This window comes from Hyla sarda, unplaced genomic scaffold (assembly GCF_029499605.1).
Source record: "Hyla sarda isolate aHylSar1 unplaced genomic scaffold, aHylSar1.hap1 scaffold_346, whole genome shotgun sequence".
NCBI classification, from domain to species: Eukaryota; Metazoa; Chordata; class Amphibia; order Anura; family Hylidae; genus Hyla; species Hyla sarda.
Window position 1 is genome coordinate 168,414 of NW_026610219.1, and position 18,523 is coordinate 186,936.

At 45.9% G+C, this 18,523-nt stretch overlaps 8 non-coding genes across 8 annotated transcripts; all 8 read right to left on the reverse strand.

Annotated features, from left to right (window-relative positions):
* Positions 1–640: 640 nt before the first annotated feature.
* LOC130331048 (U2 spliceosomal RNA) lies at positions 641–831 on the reverse strand. Its single transcript, XR_008874020.1, has one exon. It is a non-coding gene; the product is annotated as a U2 spliceosomal RNA (small nuclear RNA).
* A 2,096-nt stretch (positions 832–2,927) lies between these two features.
* Positions 2,928–3,118, reverse strand: LOC130331049 (U2 spliceosomal RNA). Its single transcript, XR_008874021.1, has one exon. It is a non-coding gene; the product is annotated as a U2 spliceosomal RNA (small nuclear RNA).
* Positions 3,119–5,204: 2,086 nt separating this feature from the next.
* LOC130331051 (U2 spliceosomal RNA) lies at positions 5,205–5,395 on the reverse strand. The gene has a single exon (XR_008874022.1). It is a non-coding gene; the product is annotated as a U2 spliceosomal RNA (small nuclear RNA).
* A 2,100-nt stretch (positions 5,396–7,495) lies between these two features.
* LOC130331052 (U2 spliceosomal RNA) lies at positions 7,496–7,686 on the reverse strand. The gene has a single exon (XR_008874023.1). It is a non-coding gene; the product is annotated as a U2 spliceosomal RNA (small nuclear RNA).
* Positions 7,687–9,777: 2,091 nt separating this feature from the next.
* On the reverse strand, positions 9,778–9,968 carry LOC130331112 (U2 spliceosomal RNA). The gene has a single exon (XR_008874078.1). It is a non-coding gene; the product is annotated as a U2 spliceosomal RNA (small nuclear RNA).
* Positions 9,969–12,051: 2,083 nt separating this feature from the next.
* LOC130331113 (U2 spliceosomal RNA) lies at positions 12,052–12,242 on the reverse strand. The gene has a single exon (XR_008874079.1). It is a non-coding gene; the product is annotated as a U2 spliceosomal RNA (small nuclear RNA).
* A 2,079-nt stretch (positions 12,243–14,321) lies between these two features.
* Positions 14,322–14,512, reverse strand: LOC130331053 (U2 spliceosomal RNA). The gene has a single exon (XR_008874024.1). It is a non-coding gene; the product is annotated as a U2 spliceosomal RNA (small nuclear RNA).
* Positions 14,513–16,591: 2,079 nt separating this feature from the next.
* LOC130331055 (U2 spliceosomal RNA) lies at positions 16,592–16,782 on the reverse strand. The gene has a single exon (XR_008874026.1). It is a non-coding gene; the product is annotated as a U2 spliceosomal RNA (small nuclear RNA).
* Positions 16,783–18,523: the final 1,741 nt, after the last annotated feature.

Below are 18,523 nucleotides of genomic sequence, written 5' to 3' on the forward strand. Positions count from 1 at the left end.
CCTCTGTACTTTGGTCTATATTGATGCGGGACATAGACAGCCAGCTGATGACCAATCCATTAGTGCAATGGATGGCTGGAAGCATTTGTCTTTGCCTTTGCAATACCACAGAAGCAATGCATGGTCAATGTACAGCAATGACACACCTGTGTGAACAGCCAGGAGACCCCCCCCATGTTATGTTACATAGTTACATAGTTAGTACGGTCGAAAAAAGACATATGTCCATCAAGTTCAACCAGGGAATTAAGGGGTAGGGGTGTGGCGCGATATTGGGGAAGGGATGAGATTTTATATTTCTTCATAAGCATTAATCTTATTTTGTCAATTAGGAACATTCAGCACCCACCCGCTATCAAGGCAGCTGCCTATCATGTCATGCCCTACCTGCACAGGTGTGCTGGCTACTCAAATGATCCAATTAAGGAGGCCATTTAGTCAGCAGCAGCAGAAGTCCTGTGCCTGGACGCTCCAACAGCGGCCAGACACAAGCAGAAGCAGAAGCAGCAGAAGCAGCAGCAGCACCACCTTTTGTTTTTTGGCTGCAGCAGCAGCAGCAAGGCCCACAGGGCTGGCTAGCTGGCTAGCCAGCAAGCAGGTAGCAATGAAAGTAGGAATCTTTCTTTTTAACCCTGTAAGGGGGTGGTGCACTGTACCCGAAGATACTGCCATATCGGGTCAATGCATAGGGCGACGGAAGCAAGCTTCGAAATCGGCCCCCGTTCTCAAAAATCCATTTAATATATGGTCCCCAGATAGGGGACGTATCAGATATTAAACTGATAAGAACAGATACTACACTTGATCTTAGCCAAAAGGCCGAGAAGCGATAACCGTGAAAGGGGCGGGCCCAACAAGGTCCCCTTCATGGGCACTATCACTGCTTGCTGTCAGGGAGGCTGCCAGACAATTTTCCATGCACACTCTGGGCTGGGGGGCAGTCAACCACCAGTACACACAGCAGAACCTAAACCCATACCATTATTGCTAAGCAGCAAGACAGGGGCCCATTGCACTCCCACGGGGCCTTTTTAAATGCAATCCATAACCCGGATTTGCCAGGAACCCTTCTTACTCCTCCTACTTGCATGTGACACTGGGCTTAGGATCTGCATAGGAAACACACACACAAGCACACACCTACCTTTGTTGCCTGCAGATGCCTCCTTGGCTGTCCCCAAACGGTATCAAACCAACACCCACGGGAAGCTGTAAGCATAGAGGACATGCCTGCACCCCATTGGACTTACCTGTGTGGGTTAAATCCGGGTTATTTGACAACCTATGGCGGTGATGGTTCTGCTCAGGCAGAGCAGTGCTGATGCTCCTCATAAAGCTGTCGCTGCTGTGAAGGTTCTAGGTGACATCACAAATCCCTATGGTTACATACACAACAAAGCTGGGTTGTTGTTGTTTACACTCTGCAAGGCCTGTGGAAGTGAGTGACATCATAGCACTGTAGTTCTGAGGGTTCTAGATGGATGCAACAATCTCCTGTTGCTTCTATGAAGGCCATAATAGACGACATCACCAAACAGCTCCATAGTCACATACACAGCAAAGGAGAGATGTTGTTTACACCTAGTGATGTCAGTGGTATTGAGTGACATCACAGCACAGTGCTAAGGCTCCTGGGCCTGGACACAGCAGCGGCTGCAATATCTCAACGGAGAATACGTTTATATATATGTGTGTGTGTGCGCGTATATATATATATATATATATATATATATATATATATATATATATATATATATTTCTCCGCCGAAATCACTTTTAAACCCATTTCCACCTTTTTTTCCCTTCTCTTCCTCTTACTTTTTTTTCACGTTTTTTTACGTTTTTCTCCTTTTCGCCTCTTTTCTGGGCGTATTATTCTTCTTTTTCTTCTTTTTTTTCGTCTAATGCATACCCCATCAGTGCAGCAATGCTTATTCAATACCGCCAGCAGATGGAGACACTGGGGGATAATTTTCTAAGGATTTATACTGATTTTTCCTGTCTGAATTTGTCGCACAGAAAGTTGCAGGCCAAATATGTGTGACATTTCTGCGACTTTAGCTTCTAGAGCATTTTTACAACATTATACATAGGTGCTGAATACATAAAAAGCGACTGTTCAGCGACAGACAAGTCGCATCGGCTGAAAGTAGGCCAGAATGTCAGTCCATGTTGGAGCAGGTTTAGATACAGTCTAAAGTATAGATCTCAAAGTCTGTGCACAGAATTTAGCAAGGGCCTCGCACCTTCTGATGCATCAGGTAGGTGCACAATAGCATAGCCTAACCCTCTGTACTTTGGTCTATATTGATGCGGGACATAGACAGCCAGCTGATGACCAATCCATTAGTGCAATGGATGGCTGGAAGCATTTGTCTTTGCCTTTGCAATACCACAGAAGCAATGCATGGTCAATGTACAGCAATGACACACCTGTGTGAACAGCCAGGAGACCCCCCCCATGTTATGTTACATAGTTACATAGTTAGTACGGTCGAAAAAAGACATATGTCCATCAAGTTCAACCAGGGAATTAAGGGGTAGGGGTGTGGCGCGATATTGGGGAAGGGATGAGATTTTATATTTCTTCATAAGCATTAATCTTATTTTGTCAATTAGGAACATTCAGCACCCACCCGCTATCAAGGCAGCTGCCTATCATGTCATGCCCTACCTGCACAGGTGTGCTGGCTACTCAAATGATCCAATTAAGGAGGCCATTTAGTCAGCAGCAGCAGAAGTCCTGTGCCTGGACGCTCCAACAGCGGCCAGACACAAGCAGAAGCAGAAGCAGCAGAAGCAGCAGCAGCACCACCTTTTGTTTTTTGGCTGCAGCAGCAGCAGCAAGGCCCACAGGGCTGGCTAGCTGGCTAGCCAGCAAGCAGGTAGCAATGAAAGTAGGAATCTTTCTTTTTAACCCTGTAAGGGGGTGGTGCACTGTACCCGAAGATACTGCCATATCGGGTCAATGCATAGGGCGACGGAAGCAAGCTTCGAAATCGGCCCCCGTTCTCAAAAATCCATTTAATATATGGTCCCCAGATAGGGGACGTATCAGATATTAAACTGATAAGAACAGATACTACACTTGATCTTAGCCAAAAGGCCGAGAAGCGATAACCGTGAAAGGGGCGGGCCCAACAAGGTCCCCTTCATGGGCACTATCACTGCTTGCTGTCAGGGAGGCTGCCAGACAATTTTCCATGCACACTCTGGGCTGGGGGGCAGTCAACCACCAGTACACACAGCAGAACCTAAACCCATACCATTATTGCTAAGCAGCAAGACAGGGGCCCATTGCACTCCCACGGGGCCTTTTTAAATGCAATCCATAACCCGGATTTGCCAGGAACCCTTCTTACTCCTCCTACTTGCATGTGACACTGGGCTTAGGATCTGCATAGGAAACACACACACAAGCACACACCTACCTTTGTTGCCTGCAGATGCCTCCTTGGCTGTCCCCAAACGGTATCAAACCAACACCCACGGGAAGCTGTAAGCATAGAGGACATGCCTGCACCCCATTGGACTTACCTGTGTGGGTTAAATCCGGGTTATTTGACAACCTATGGCGGTGATGGTTCTGCTCAGGCAGAGCAGTGCTGATGCTCCTCATAAAGCTGTCGCTGCTGTGAAGGTTCTAGGTGACATCACAAATCCCTATGGTTACATACACAACAAAGCTGGGTTGTTGTTGTTTACACTCTGCAAGGCCTGTGGAAGTGAGTGACATCATAGCACTGTAGTTCTGAGGGTTCTAGATGGATGCAACAATCTCCTGTTGCTTCTATGAAGGCCATAATAGACGACATCACCAAACAGCTCCATAGTCACATACACAGCAAAGGAGAGATGTTGTTTACACCTAGTGATGTCAGTGGTATTGAGTGACATCACAGCACAGTGCTAAGGCTCCTGGGCCTGGACACAGCAGCGGCTGCAATATCTCAACGGAGAATACGTTTATATATATGTGTGTGTGTGCGCGTATATATATATATATATATATATATATATATATATATATATATTTCTCCGCCGAAATCACTTTTAAACCCATTTCCACCTTTTTTTCCCTTCTCTTCCTCTTACTTTTTTTTCACGTTTTTTTACGTTTTTCTCCTTTTCGCCTCTTTTCTGGGCGTATTATTCTTCTTTTTCTTCTTTTTTTTCGTCTAATGCATACCCCATCAGTGCAGCAATGCTTATTCAATACCGCCAGCAGATGGAGACACTGGGGGATAATTTTCTAAGGATTTATACTGATTTTTCCTGTCTGAATTTGTCGCACAGAAAGTTGCAGGCCAAATATGTGTGACATTTCTGCGACTTTAGCTTCTAGAGCATTTTTACAACATTATACATAGGTGCTGAATACATAAAAAGCGACTGTTCAGCGACAGACAAGTCGCATCGGCTGAAAGTAGGCCAGAATGTCAGTCCATGTTGGAGCAGGTTTAGATACAGTCTAAAGTATAGATCTCAAAGTCTGTGCACAGAATTTAGCAAGGGCCTCGCACCTTCTGATGCATCAGGTAGGTGCACAATAGCATAGCCTAACCCTCTGTACTTTGGTCTATATTGATGCGGGACATAGACAGCCAGCTGATGACCAATCCATTAGTGCAATGGATGGCTGGAAGCATTTGTCTTTGCCTTTGCAATACCACAGAAGCAATGCATGGTCAATGTACAGCAATGACACACCTGTGTGAACAGCCAGGAGACCCCCCCCATGTTATGTTACATAGTTACATAGTTAGTACGGTCGAAAAAAGACATATGTCCATCAAGTTCAACCAGGGAATTAAGGGGTAGGGGTGTGGCGCGATATTGGGGAAGGGATGAGATTTTATATTTCTTCATAAGCATTAATCTTATTTTGTCAATTAGGAACATTCAGCACCCACCCGCTATCAAGGCAGCTGCCTATCATGTCATGCCCTACCTGCACAGGTGTGCTGGCTACTCAAATGATCCAATTAAGGAGGCCATTTAGTCAGCAGCAGCAGAAGTCCTGTGCCTGGACGCTCCAACAGCGGCCAGACACAAGCAGAAGCAGAAGCAGCAGAAGCAGCAGCAGCACCACCTTTTGTTTTTTGGCTGCAGCAGCAGCAGCAAGGCCCACAGGGCTGGCTAGCTGGCTAGCCAGCAAGCAGGTAGCAATGAAAGTAGGAATCTTTCTTTTTAACCCTGTAAGGGGGTGGTGCACTGTACCCGAAGATACTGCCATATCGGGTCAATGCATAGGGCGACGGAAGCAAGCTTCGAAATCGGCCCCCGTTCTCAAAAATCCATTTAATATATGGTCCCCAGATAGGGGACGTATCAGATATTAAACTGATAAGAACAGATACTACACTTGATCTTAGCCAAAAGGCCGAGAAGCGATAACCGTGAAAGGGGCGGGCCCAACAAGGTCCCCTTCATGGGCACTATCACTGCTTGCTGTCAGGGAGGCTGCCAGACAATTTTCCATGCACACTCTGGGCTGGGGGGCAGTCAACCACCAGTACACACAGCAGAACCTAAACCCATACCATTATTGCTAAGCAGCAAGACAGGGGCCCATTGCACTCCCACAGGGCCTTTTTAAATGCAATCCATAACCCGGATTTGCCAGGAACCCTTCTTACTCCTCCTACTTGCATGTGACACTGGGCTTAGGATCTGCATAGGAAACACACACACAAGCACACACCTACCTTTGTTGCCTGCAGATGCCTCCTTGGCTGTCCCCAAACGGTATCAAACCAACACCCACGGGAAGCTGTAAGCATAGAGGACATGCCTGCACCCCATTGGACTTACCTGTGTGGGTTAAATCCGGGTTATTTGACAACCTATGGCGGTGATGGTTCTGCTCAGGCAGAGCAGTGCTGATGCTCCTCATAAAGCTGTCGCTGCTGTGAAGGTTCTAGGTGACATCACAAATCCCTATGGTTACATACACAACAAAGCTGGGTTGTTGTTGTTTACACTCTGCAAGGCCTGTGGAAGTGAGTGACATCATAGCACTGTAGTTCTGAGGGTTCTAGATGGATGCAACAATCTCCTGTTGCTTCTATGAAGGCCATAATAGACGACATCACCAAACAGCTCCATAGTCACATACACAGCAAAGGAGAGATGTTGTTTACACCTAGTGATGTCAGTGGTATTGAGTGACATCACAGCACAGTGCTAAGGCTCCTGGGCCTGGACACAGCAGCGGCTGCAATATCTCAACGGAGAATACGTTTATATATATGTGTGTGTGTGCGCGTATATATATATATATATATATATATATATATATATATATATATATATATATATATATTTCTCCGCCGAAATCACTTTTAAACCCATTTCCACCTTTTTTTCCCTTCTCTTCCTCTTACTTTTTTTTCACGTTTTTTTACGTTTTTCTCCTTTTCGCCTCTTTTCTGGGCGTATTATTCTTCTTTTTCTTCTTTTTTTTCGTCTAATGCATACCCCATCAGTGCAGCAATGCTTATTCAATACCGCCAGCAGATGGAGACACTGGGGGATAATTTTCTAAGGATTTATACTGATTTTTCCTGTCTGAATTTGTCGCACAGAAAGTTGCAGGCCAAATATGTGTGACATTTCTGCGACTTTAGCTTCTAGAGCATTTTTACAACATTATACATAGGTGCTGAATACATAAAAAGCGACTGTTCAGCGACAGACAAGTCGCATCGGCTGAAAGTAGGCCAGAATGTCAGTCCATGTTGGAGCAGGTTTAGATACAGTCTAAAGTATAGATCTCAAAGTCTGTGCACAGAATTTAGCAAGGGCCTCGCACCTTCTGATGCATCAGGTAGGTGCACAATAGCATAGCCTAACCCTCTGTACTTTGGTCTATATTGATGCGGGACATAGACAGCCAGCTGATGACCAATCCATTAGTGCAATGGATGGCTGGAAGCATTTGTCTTTGCCTTTGCAATACCACAGAAGCAATGCATGGTCAATGTACAGCAATGACACACCTGTGTGAACAGCCAGGAGACCCCCCCCATGTTATGTTACATAGTTACATAGTTAGTACGGTCGAAAAAAGACATATGTCCATCAAGTTCAACCAGGGAATTAAGGGGTAGGGGTGTGGCGCGATATTGGGGAAGGGATGAGATTTTATATTTCTTCATAAGCATTAATCTTATTTTGTCAATTAGGAACATTCAGCACCCACCCGCTATCAAGGCAGCTGCCTATCATGTCATGCCCTACCTGCACAGGTGTGCTGGCTACTCAAATGATCCAATTAAGGAGGCCATTTAGTCAGCAGCAGCAGAAGTCCTGTGCCTGGACGCTCCAACAGCGGCCAGACACAAGCAGAAGCAGAAGCAGCAGAAGCAGCAGCAGCACCACCTTTTGTTTTTTGGCTGCAGCAGCAGCAGCAAGGCCCACAGGGCTGGCTAGCTGGCTAGCCAGCAAGCAGGTAGCAATGAAAGTAGGAATCTTTCTTTTTAACCCTGTAAGGGGGTGGTGCACTGTACCCGAAGATACTGCCATATCGGGTCAATGCATAGGGCGACGGAAGCAAGCTTCGAAATCGGCCCCCGTTCTCAAAAATCCATTTAATATATGGTCCCCAGATAGGGGACGTATCAGATATTAAACTGATAAGAACAGATACTACACTTGATCTTAGCCAAAAGGCCGAGAAGCGATAACCGTGAAAGGGGCGGGCCCAACAAGGTCCCCTTCATGGGCACTATCACTGCTTGCTGTCAGGGAGGCTGCCAGACAATTTTCCATGCACACTCTGGGCTGGGGGGCAGTCAACCACCAGTACACACAGCAGAACCTAAACCCATACCATTATTGCTAAGCAGCAAGACAGGGGCCCATTGCACTCCCACGGGGCCTTTTTAAATGCAATCCATAACCCGGATTTGCCAGGAACCCTTCTTACTCCTCCTACTTGCATGTGACACTGGGCTTAGGATCTGCATAGGAAACACACACACAAGCACACACCTACCTTTGTTGCCTGCAGATGCCTCCTTGGCTGTCCCCAAACGGTATCAAACCAACACCCACGGGAAGCTGTAAGCATAGAGGACATGCCTGCACCCCATTGGACTTACCTGTGTGGGTTAAATCCGGGTTATTTGACAACCTATGGCGGTGATGGTTCTGCTCAGGCAGAGCAGTGCTGATGCTCCTCATAAAGCTGTCGCTGCTGTGAAGGTTCTAGGTGACATCACAAATCCCTATGGTTACATACACAACAAAGCTGGGTTGTTGTTGTTTACACTCTGCAAGGCCTGTGGAAGTGAGTGACATCATAGCACTGTAGTTCTGAGGGTTCTAGATGGATGCAACAATCTCCTGTTGCTTCTATGAAGGCCATAATAGACGACATCACCAAACAGCTCCATAGTCACATACACAGCAAAGGAGAGATGTTGTTTACACCTAGTGATGTCAGTGGTATTGAGTGACATCACAGCACAGTGCTAAGGCTCCTGGGCCTGGACACAGCAGCGGCTGCAATATCTCAACGGAGAATACGTTTATATATATGTGTGTGTGTGCGCGTATATATATATATATATATATATATATATATATATATATATATATATTTCTCCGCCGAAATCACTTTTAAACCCATTTCCACCTTTTTTTCCCTTCTCTTCCTCTTACTTTTTTTTCACGTTTTTTTACGTTTTTCTCCTTTTCGCCTCTTTTCTGGGCGTATTATTCTTCTTTTTCTTCTTTTTTTTCGTCTAATGCATACCCCATCAGTGCAGCAATGCTTATTCAATACCGCCAGCAGATGGAGACACTGGGGGATAATTTTCTAAGGATTTATACTGATTTTTCCTGTCTGAATTTGTCGCACAGAAAGTTGCAGGCCAAATATGTGTGACATTTCTGCGACTTTAGCTTCTAGAGCATTTTTACAACATTATACATAGGTGCTGAATACATAAAAAGCGACTGTTCAGCGACAGACAAGTCGCATCGGCTGAAAGTAGGCCAGAATGTCAGTCCATGTTGGAGCAGGTTTAGATACAGTCTAAAGTATAGATCTCAAAGTCTGTGCACAGAATTTAGCAAGGGCCTCGCACCTTCTGATGCATCAGGTAGGTGCACAATAGCATAGCCTAACCCTCTGTACTTTGGTCTATATTGATGCGGGACATAGACAGCCAGCTGATGACCAATCCATTAGTGCAATGGATGGCTGGAAGCATTTGTCTTTGCCTTTGCAATACCACAGAAGCAATGCATGGTCAATGTACAGCAATGACACACCTGTGTGAACAGCCAGGAGACCCCCCCCCATGTTATGTTACATAGTTACATAGTTAGTACGGTCGAAAAAAGACATATGTCCATCAAGTTCAACCAGGGAATTAAGGGGTAGGGGTGTGGCGCGATATTGGGGAAGGGATGAGATTTTATATTTCTTCATAAGCATTAATCTTATTTTGTCAATTAGGAACATTCAGCACCCACCCGCTATCAAGGCAGCTGCCTATCATGTCATGCCCTACCTGCACAGGTGTGCTGGCTACTCAAATGATCCAATTAAGGAGGCCATTTAGTCAGCAGCAGCAGAAGTCCTGTGCCTGGACGCTCCAACAGCGGCCAGACACAAGCAGAAGCAGAAGCAGCAGAAGCAGCAGCAGCACCACCTTTTGTTTTTTGGCTGCAGCAGCAGCAGCAAGGCCCACAGGGCTGGCTAGCTGGCTAGCCAGCAAGCAGGTAGCAATGAAAGTAGGAATCTTTCTTTTTAACCCTGTAAGGGGGTGGTGCACTGTACCCGAAGATACTGCCATATCGGGTCAATGCATAGGGCGACGGAAGCAAGCTTCGAAATCGGCCCCCGTTCTCAAAAATCCATTTAATATATGGTCCCCAGATAGGGGACGTATCAGATATTAAACTGATAAGAACAGATACTACACTTGATCTTAGCCAAAAGGCCGAGAAGCAATAACCGTGAAAGGGGCGGGCCCAACAAGGTCCCCTTCATGGGCACTATCACTGCTTGCTGTCAGGGAGGCTGCCAGACAATTTTCCATGCACACTCTGGGCTGGGGGGCAGTCAACCACCAGTACACACAGCAGAACCTAAACCCATACCATTATTGCTAAGCAGCAAGACAGGGGCCCATTGCACTCCCACGGGGCCTTTTTAAATGCAATCCATAACCCGGATTTGCCAGGAACCCTTCTTACTCCTCCTACTTGCATGTGACACTGGGCTTAGGATCTGCATAGGAAACACACACACAAGCACACACCTACCTTTGTTGCCTGCAGATGCCTCCTTGGCTGTCCCCAAACGGTATCAAACCAACACCCACGGGAAGCTGTAAGCATAGAGGACATGCCTGCACCCCATTGGACTTACCTGTGTGGGTTAAATCCGGGTTATTTGACAACCTATGGCGGTGATGGTTCTGCTCAGGCAGAGCAGTGCTGATGCTCCTCATAAAGCTGTCGCTGCTGTGAAGGTTCTAGGTGACATCACAAATCCCTATGGTTACATACACAACAAAGCTGGGTTGTTGTTGTTTACACTCTGCAAGGCCTGTGGAAGTGAGTGACATCATAGCACTGTAGTTCTGAGGGTTCTAGATGGATGCAACAATCTCCTGTTGCTTCTATGAAGGCCATAATAGACGACATCACCAAACAGCTCCATAGTCACATACACAGCAAAGGAGAGATGTTGTTTACACCTAGTGATGTCAGTGGTATTGAGTGACATCACAGCACAGTGCTAAGGCTCCTGGGCCTGGACACAGCAGCGGCTGCAATATCTCAACGGAGAATACGTTTATATATATGTGTGTGTGTGCGCGTATATATATATATATATATATATATATATATATATATATTTCTCCGCCGAAATCACTTTTAAACCCATTTCCACCTTTTTTTCCCTTCTCTTCCTCTTACTTTTTTTTCACGTTTTTTTACGTTTTTCTCCTTTTCGCCTCTTTTCTGGGCGTATTATTCTTCTTTTTCTTCTTTTTTTTCGTCTAATGCATACCCCATCAGTGCAGCAATGCTTATTCAATACCGCCAGCAGATGGAGACACTGGGGGATAATTTTCTAAGGATTTATACTGATTTTTCCTGTCTGAATTTGTCGCACAGAAAGTTGCAGGCCAAATATGTGTGACATTTCTGCGACTTTAGCTTCTAGAGCATTTTTACAACATTATACATAGGTGCTGAATACATAAAAAGCGACTGTTCAGCGACAGACAAGTCGCATCGGCTGAAAGTAGGCCAGAATGTCAGTCCATGTTGGAGCAGGTTTAGATACAGTCTAAAGTATAGATCTCAAAGTCTGTGCACAGAATTTAGCAAGGGCCTCGCACCTTCTGATGCATCAGGTAGGTGCACAATAGCATAGCCTAACCCTCTGTACTTTGGTCTATATTGATGCGGGACATAGACAGCCAGCTGATGACCAATCCATTAGTGCAATGGATGGCTGGAAGCATTTGTCTTTGCCTTTGCAATACCACAGAAGCAATGCATGGTCAATGTACAGCAATGACACACCTGTGTGAACAGCCAGGAGACCCCCCCCCATGTTATGTTACATAGTTACATAGTTAGTACGGTCGAAAAAAGACATATGTCCATCAAGTTCAACCAGGGAATTAAGGGGTAGGGGTGTGGCGCGATATTGGGGAAGGGATGAGATTTTATATTTCTTCATAAGCATTAATCTTATTTTGTCAATTAGGAACATTCAGCACCCACCCGCTATCAAGGCAGCTGCCTATCATGTCATGCCCTACCTGCACAGGTGTGCTGGCTACTCAAATGATCCAATTAAGGAGGCCATTTAGTCAGCAGCAGCAGAAGTCCTGTGCCTGGACGCTCCAACAGCGGCCAGACACAAGCAGAAGCAGAAGCAGCAGAAGCAGCAGCAGCACCACCTTTTGTTTTTTGGCTGCAGCAGCAGCAGCAAGGCCCACAGGGCTGGCTAGCTGGCTAGCCAGCAAGCAGGTAGCAATGAAAGTAGGAATCTTTCTTTTTAACCCTGTAAGGGGGTGGTGCACTGTACCCGAAGATACTGCCATATCGGGTCAATGCATAGGGCGACGGAAGCAAGCTTCGAAATCGGCCCCCGTTCTCAAAAATCCATTTAATATATGGTCCCCAGATAGGGGACGTATCAGATATTAAACTGATAAGAACAGATACTACACTTGATCTTAGCCAAAAGGCCGAGAAGCAATAACCGTGAAAGGGGCGGGCCCAACAAGGTCCCCTTCATGGGCACTATCACTGCTTGCTGTCAGGGAGGCTGCCAGACAATTTTCCATGCACACTCTGGGCTGGGGGGCAGTCAACCACCAGTACACACAGCAGAACCTAAACCCATACCATTATTGCTAAGCAGCAAGACAGGGGCCCATTGCACTCCCACGGGGCCTTTTTAAATGCAATCCATAACCCGGATTTGCCAGGAACCCTTCTTACTCCTCCTACTTGCATGTGACACTGGGCTTAGGATCTGCATAGGAAACACACACACAAGCACACACCTACCTTTGTTGCCTGCAGATGCCTCCTTGGCTGTCCCCAAACGGTATCAAACCAACACCCACGGGAAGCTGTAAGCATAGAGGACATGCCTGCACCCCATTGGACTTACCTGTGTGGGTTAAATCCGGGTTATTTGACAACCTATGGCGGTGATGGTTCTGCTCAGGCAGAGCAGTGCTGATGCTCCTCATAAAGCTGTCGCTGCTGTGAAGGTTCTAGGTGACATCACAAATCCCTATGGTTACATACACAACAAAGCTGGGTTGTTGTTGTTTACACTCTGCAAGGCCTGTGGAAGTGAGTGACATCATAGCACTGTAGTTCTGAGGGTTCTAGATGGATGCAACAATCTCCTGTTGCTTCTATGAAGGCCATAATAGACGACATCACCAAACAGCTCCATAGTCACATACACAGCAAAGGAGAGATGTTGTTTACACCTAGTGATGTCAGTGGTATTGAGTGACATCACAGCACAGTGCTAAGGCTCCTGGGCCTGGACACAGCAGCGGCTGCAATATCTCAACGGAGAATACGTTTATATATATGTGTGTGTGTGCGCGTATATATATATATATATATATATATATATATATATATCTCCGCCGAAATCACTTTTAAACCCATTTCCACCTTTTTTTCCCTTCTCTTCCTCTTACTTTTTTTTCACGTTTTTTTACGTTTTTCTCCTTTTCGCCTCTTTTCTGGGCGTATTATTCTTCTTTTTCTTCTTTTTTTTCGTCTAATGCATACCCCATCAGTGCAGCAATGCTTATTCAATACCGCCAGCAGATGGAGACACTGGGGGATAATTTTCTAAGGATTTATACTGATTTTTCCTGTCTGAATTTGTCGCACAGAAAGTTGCAGGCCAAATATGTGTGACATTTCTGCGACTTTAGCTTCTAGAGCATTTTTACAACATTATACATAGGTGCTGAATACATAAAAAGCGACTGTTCAGCGACAGACAAGTCGCATCGGCTGAAAGTAGGCCAGAATGTCAGTCCATGTTGGAGCAGGTTTAGATACAGTCTAAAGTATAGATCTCAAAGTCTGTGCACAGAATTTAGCAAGGGCCTCGCACCTTCTGATGCATCAGGTAGGTGCACAATAGCATAGCCTAACCCTCTGTACTTTGGTCTATATTGATGCGGGACATAGACAGCCAGCTGATGACCAATCCATTAGTGCAATGGATGGCTGGAAGCATTTGTCTTTGCCTTTGCAATACCACAGAAGCAATGCATGGTCAATGTACAGCAATGACACACCTGTGTGAACAGCCAGGAGACCCCCCCCCATGTTATGTTACATAGTTACATAGTTAGTACGGTCGAAAAAAGACATATGTCCATCAAGTTCAACCAGGGAATTAAGGGGTAGGGGTGTGGCGCGATATTGGGGAAGGGATGAGATTTTATATTTCTTCATAAGCATTAATCTTATTTTGTCAATTAGGAACATTCAGCACCCACCCGCTATCAAGGCAGCTGCCTATCATGTCATGCCCTACCTGCACAGGTGTGCTGGCTACTCAAATGATCCAATTAAGGAGGCCATTTAGTCAGCAGCAGCAGAAGTCCTGTGCCTGGACGCTCCAACAGCGGCCAGACACAAGCAGAAGCAGAAGCAGCAGAAGCAGCAGCAGCACCACCTTTTGTTTTTTGGCTGCAGCAGCAGCAGCAAGGCCCACAGGGCTGGCTAGCTGGCTAGCCAGCAAGCAGGTAGCAATGAAAGTAGGAATCTTTCTTTTTAACCCTGTAAGGGGGTGGTGCACTGTACCCGAAGATACTGCCATATCGGGTCAATGCATAGGGCGACGGAAGCAAGCTTCGAAATCGGCCCCCGTTCTCAAAAATCCATTTAATATATGGTCCCCAGATAGGGGACGTATCAGATATTAAACTGATAAGAACAGATACTACACTTGATCTTAGCCAAAAGGCCGAGAAGCGATAACCGTGAAAGGGGCGGGCCCAACAAGGTCCCCTTCATGGGCACTATCACTGCTTGCTGTCAGGGAGGCTGCCAGACAATTTTCCATGCACACTCTGGGCTGGGGGGCAGTCAACCACCAGTACACACAGCAGAACCTAAACCCATACCATTATTGCTAAGCAGCAAGACAGGGGCCCATTGCACTCCCACGGGGCCTTTTTAAATGCAATCCATAACCCGGATTTGCCAGGAACCCTTCTTACTCCTCCTACTTGCATGTGACACTGGGCTTAGGATCTGCATAGGAAACACACACACAAGCACACACCTACCTTTGTTGCCTGCAGATGCCTCCTTGGCTGTCCCCAAACGGTATCAAACCAACACCCACGGGAAGCTGTAAGCATAGAGGACATGCCTGCACCCCATTGGACTTACCTGTGTGGGTTAAATCCGGGTTATTTGACAACCTATGGCGGTGATGGTTCTGCTCAGGCAGAGCAGTGCTGATGCTCCTCATAAAGCTGTCGCTGCTGTGAAGGTTCTAGGTGACATCACAAATCCCTATGGTTACATACACAACAAAGCTGGGTTGTTGTTGTTTACACTCTGCAAGGCCTGTGGAAGTGAGTGACATCATAGCACTGTAGTTCTGAGGGTTCTAGATGGATGCAACAATCTCCTGTTGCTTCTATGAAGGCCATAATAGACGACATCACCAAACAGCTCCATAGTCACATACACAGCAAAGGAGAGATGTTGTTTACACCTAGTGATGTCAGTGGTATTGAGTGACATCACAGCACAGTGCTAAGGCTCCTGGGCCTGGACACAGCAGCGGCTGCAATATCTCAACGGAGAATACGTTTATATATATGTGTGTGTGTGCGCGTATATATATATATATATATATATATATATATATATATATATTTCTCCGCCGAAATCACTTTTAAACCCATTTCCACCTTTTTTTCCCTTCTCTTCCTCTTACTTTTTTTTCACGTTTTTTTACGTTTTTCTCCTTTTCGCCTCTTTTCTGGGCGTATTATTCTTCTTTTTCTTCTTTTTTTTCGTCTAATGCATACCCCATCAGTGCAGCAATGCTTATTCAATACCGCCAGCAGATGGAGACACTGGGGGATAATTTTCTAAGGATTTATACTGATTTTTCCTGTCTGAATTTGTCGCACAGAAAGTTGCAGGCCAAATATGTGTGACATTTCTGCGACTTTAGCTTCTAGAGCATTTTTACAACATTATACATAGGTGCTGAATACATAAAAAGCGACTGTTCAGCGACAGACAAGTCGCATCGGCTGAAAGTAAGTAGGCCAGAATGTCAGTCCATGTTGGAGCAGGTTTAGATACAGTCTAAAGTATAGATCTCAAAGTCTGTGCACAGAATTTAGCAAGGGCCTCGCACCTTCTGATGCATCAGGTAGGTGCACAATAGCATAGCCTAACCCTCTGTACTTTGGTCTATATTGATGCGGGACATAGACAGCCAGCTGATGACCAATCCATTAGTGCAATGGATGGCTGGAAGCATTTGTCTTTGCCTTTGCAATACCACAGAAGCAATGCATGGTCAATGTACAGCAATGACACACCTGTGTGAACAGCCAGGAGACCCCCCCCATGTTATGTTACATAGTTACATAGTTAGTACGGTCGAAAAAAGACATATGTCCATCAAGTTCAACCAGGGAATTAAGGGGTAGGGGTGTGGCGCGATATTGGGGAAGGGATGAGATTTTATATTTCTTCATAAGCATTAATCTTATTTTGTCAATTAGGAACATTCAGCACCCACCCGCTATCAAGGCAGCTGCCTATCATGTCATGCCCTACCTGCACAGGTGTGCTGGCTACTCAAATGATCCAATTAAGGAGGCCATTTAGTCAGCAGCAGCAGAAGTCCTGTGCCTGGACGCTCCAACAGCGGCCAGACACAAGCAGAAGCAGAAGCAGCAGAAGCACCACCTTTTGTTTTTTGGCTGCAGCAGCAGCAGCAAGGCCCACAGGGCTGGCTAGCTGGCTAGCCAGCAAGCAGGTAGCAATGAAAGTAGGAATCTTTCTTTTTAACCCTGTAAGGGGGTGGTGCACTGTACCCGAAGATACTGCCATATCGGGTCAATGCATAGGGCGACGGAAGCAAGCTTCGAAATCGGCCCCCGTTCTCAAAAATCCATTTAATATATGGTCCCCAGATAGGGGACGTATCAGATATTAAACTGATAAGAACAGATACTACACTTGATCTTAGCCAAAAGGCCGAGAAGCGATAACCGTGAAAGGGGCGGGCCCAACAAGGTCCCCTTCATGGGCACTATCACTGCTTGCTGTCAGGGAGGCTGCCAGACAATTTTCCATGCACACTCTGGGCTGGGGGGCAGTCAACCACCAGTACACACAGCAGAACCTAAACCCATACCATTATTGCTAAGCAGCAAGACAGGGGCCCATTGCACTCCCACGGGGCCTTTTTAAATGCAATCCATAACCCGGATTTGCCAGGAACCCTTCTTACTCCTCCTACTTGCATGTGACACTGGGCTTAGGATCTGCATAGGAAACACACACACAAGCACACACCTACCTTTGTTGCCTGCAGATGCCTCCTTGGCTGTCCCCAAACGGTATCAAACCAACACCCACGGGAAGCTGTAAGCATAGAGGACATGCCTGCACCCCATTGGACTTACCTGTGTGGGTTAAATCCGGGTTATTTGACAACCTATGGCGGTGATGGTTCTGCTCAGGCAGAGCAGTGCTGATGCTCCTCATAAAGCTGTCGCTGCTGTGAAGGTTCTAGGTGACATCACAAATCCCTATGGTTACATACACAACAAAGCTGGGTTGTTGTTGTTTACACTCTGCAAGGCCTGTGGAAGTGAGTGACATCATAGCACTGTAGTTCTGAGGGTTCTAGATGGATGCAACAATCTCCTGTTGCTTCTATGAAGGCCATAATAGACGACATCACCAAACAGCTCCATAGTCACATACACAGCAAAGGAGAGATGTTGTTTACACCTAGTGATGTCAGTGGTATTGAGTGACATCACAGCACAGTGCTAAGGCTCCTGGGCCTGGACACAGCAGCGGCTGCAATATCTCAACGGAGAATACGTTTATATATATGTGTGTGTGTGCGCGTATATATATATATATATATATATATATATATATATATATATATATTCTCCGCCGAAATCACTTTTAAACCCATTTCCACCTTTTTTTCCCTTCTCTTCCTCTTACTTTTTTTTCACGTTTTTTTACGTTTTTCTCCTTTTCGCCTCTTTTCTGGGCGTATTATTCTTCTTTTTCTTCTTTTTTTTCGTCTAATGCATACCCCATCAGTGCAGCAATGCTTATTCAATACCGCCAGCAGATGGAGACACTGGGGGATAATTTTCTAAGGATTTATACTGATTTTTCCTGTCTGAATTTGTCGCACAGAAAGTTGCAGGCCAAATATGTGTGACATTTCTGCGACTTTAGCTTCTAGAGCATTTTTACAACATTATACATAGGTGCTGAATACATAAAAAGCGACTGTTCAGCGACAGACAAGTCGCATCGGCTGAAAGTAGGCCAGAATGTCAGTCCATGTTGGAGCAGGTTTAGATACAGTCTAAAGTATAGATCTCAAAGTCTGTGCACAGAATTTAGCAAGGGCCTCGCACCTTCTGATGCATCAGGTAGGTGCACAATAGCATAGCCTAACCCTCTGTACTTTGGTCTATATTGATGCGGGACATAGACAGCCAGCTGATGACCAATCCATTAGTGCAATGGATGGCTGGAAGCATTTGTCTTTGCCTTTGCAATACCACAGAAGCAATGCATGGTCAATGTACAGCAATGACACACCTGTGTGAACAGCCAGGAGACCCCCCCCATGTTATGTTACATAGTTACATAGTTAGTACGGTCGAAAAAAGACATATGTCCATCAAGTTCAACCAGGGAATTAAGGGGTAGGGGTGTGGCGCGATATTGGGGAAGGGATGAGATTTTA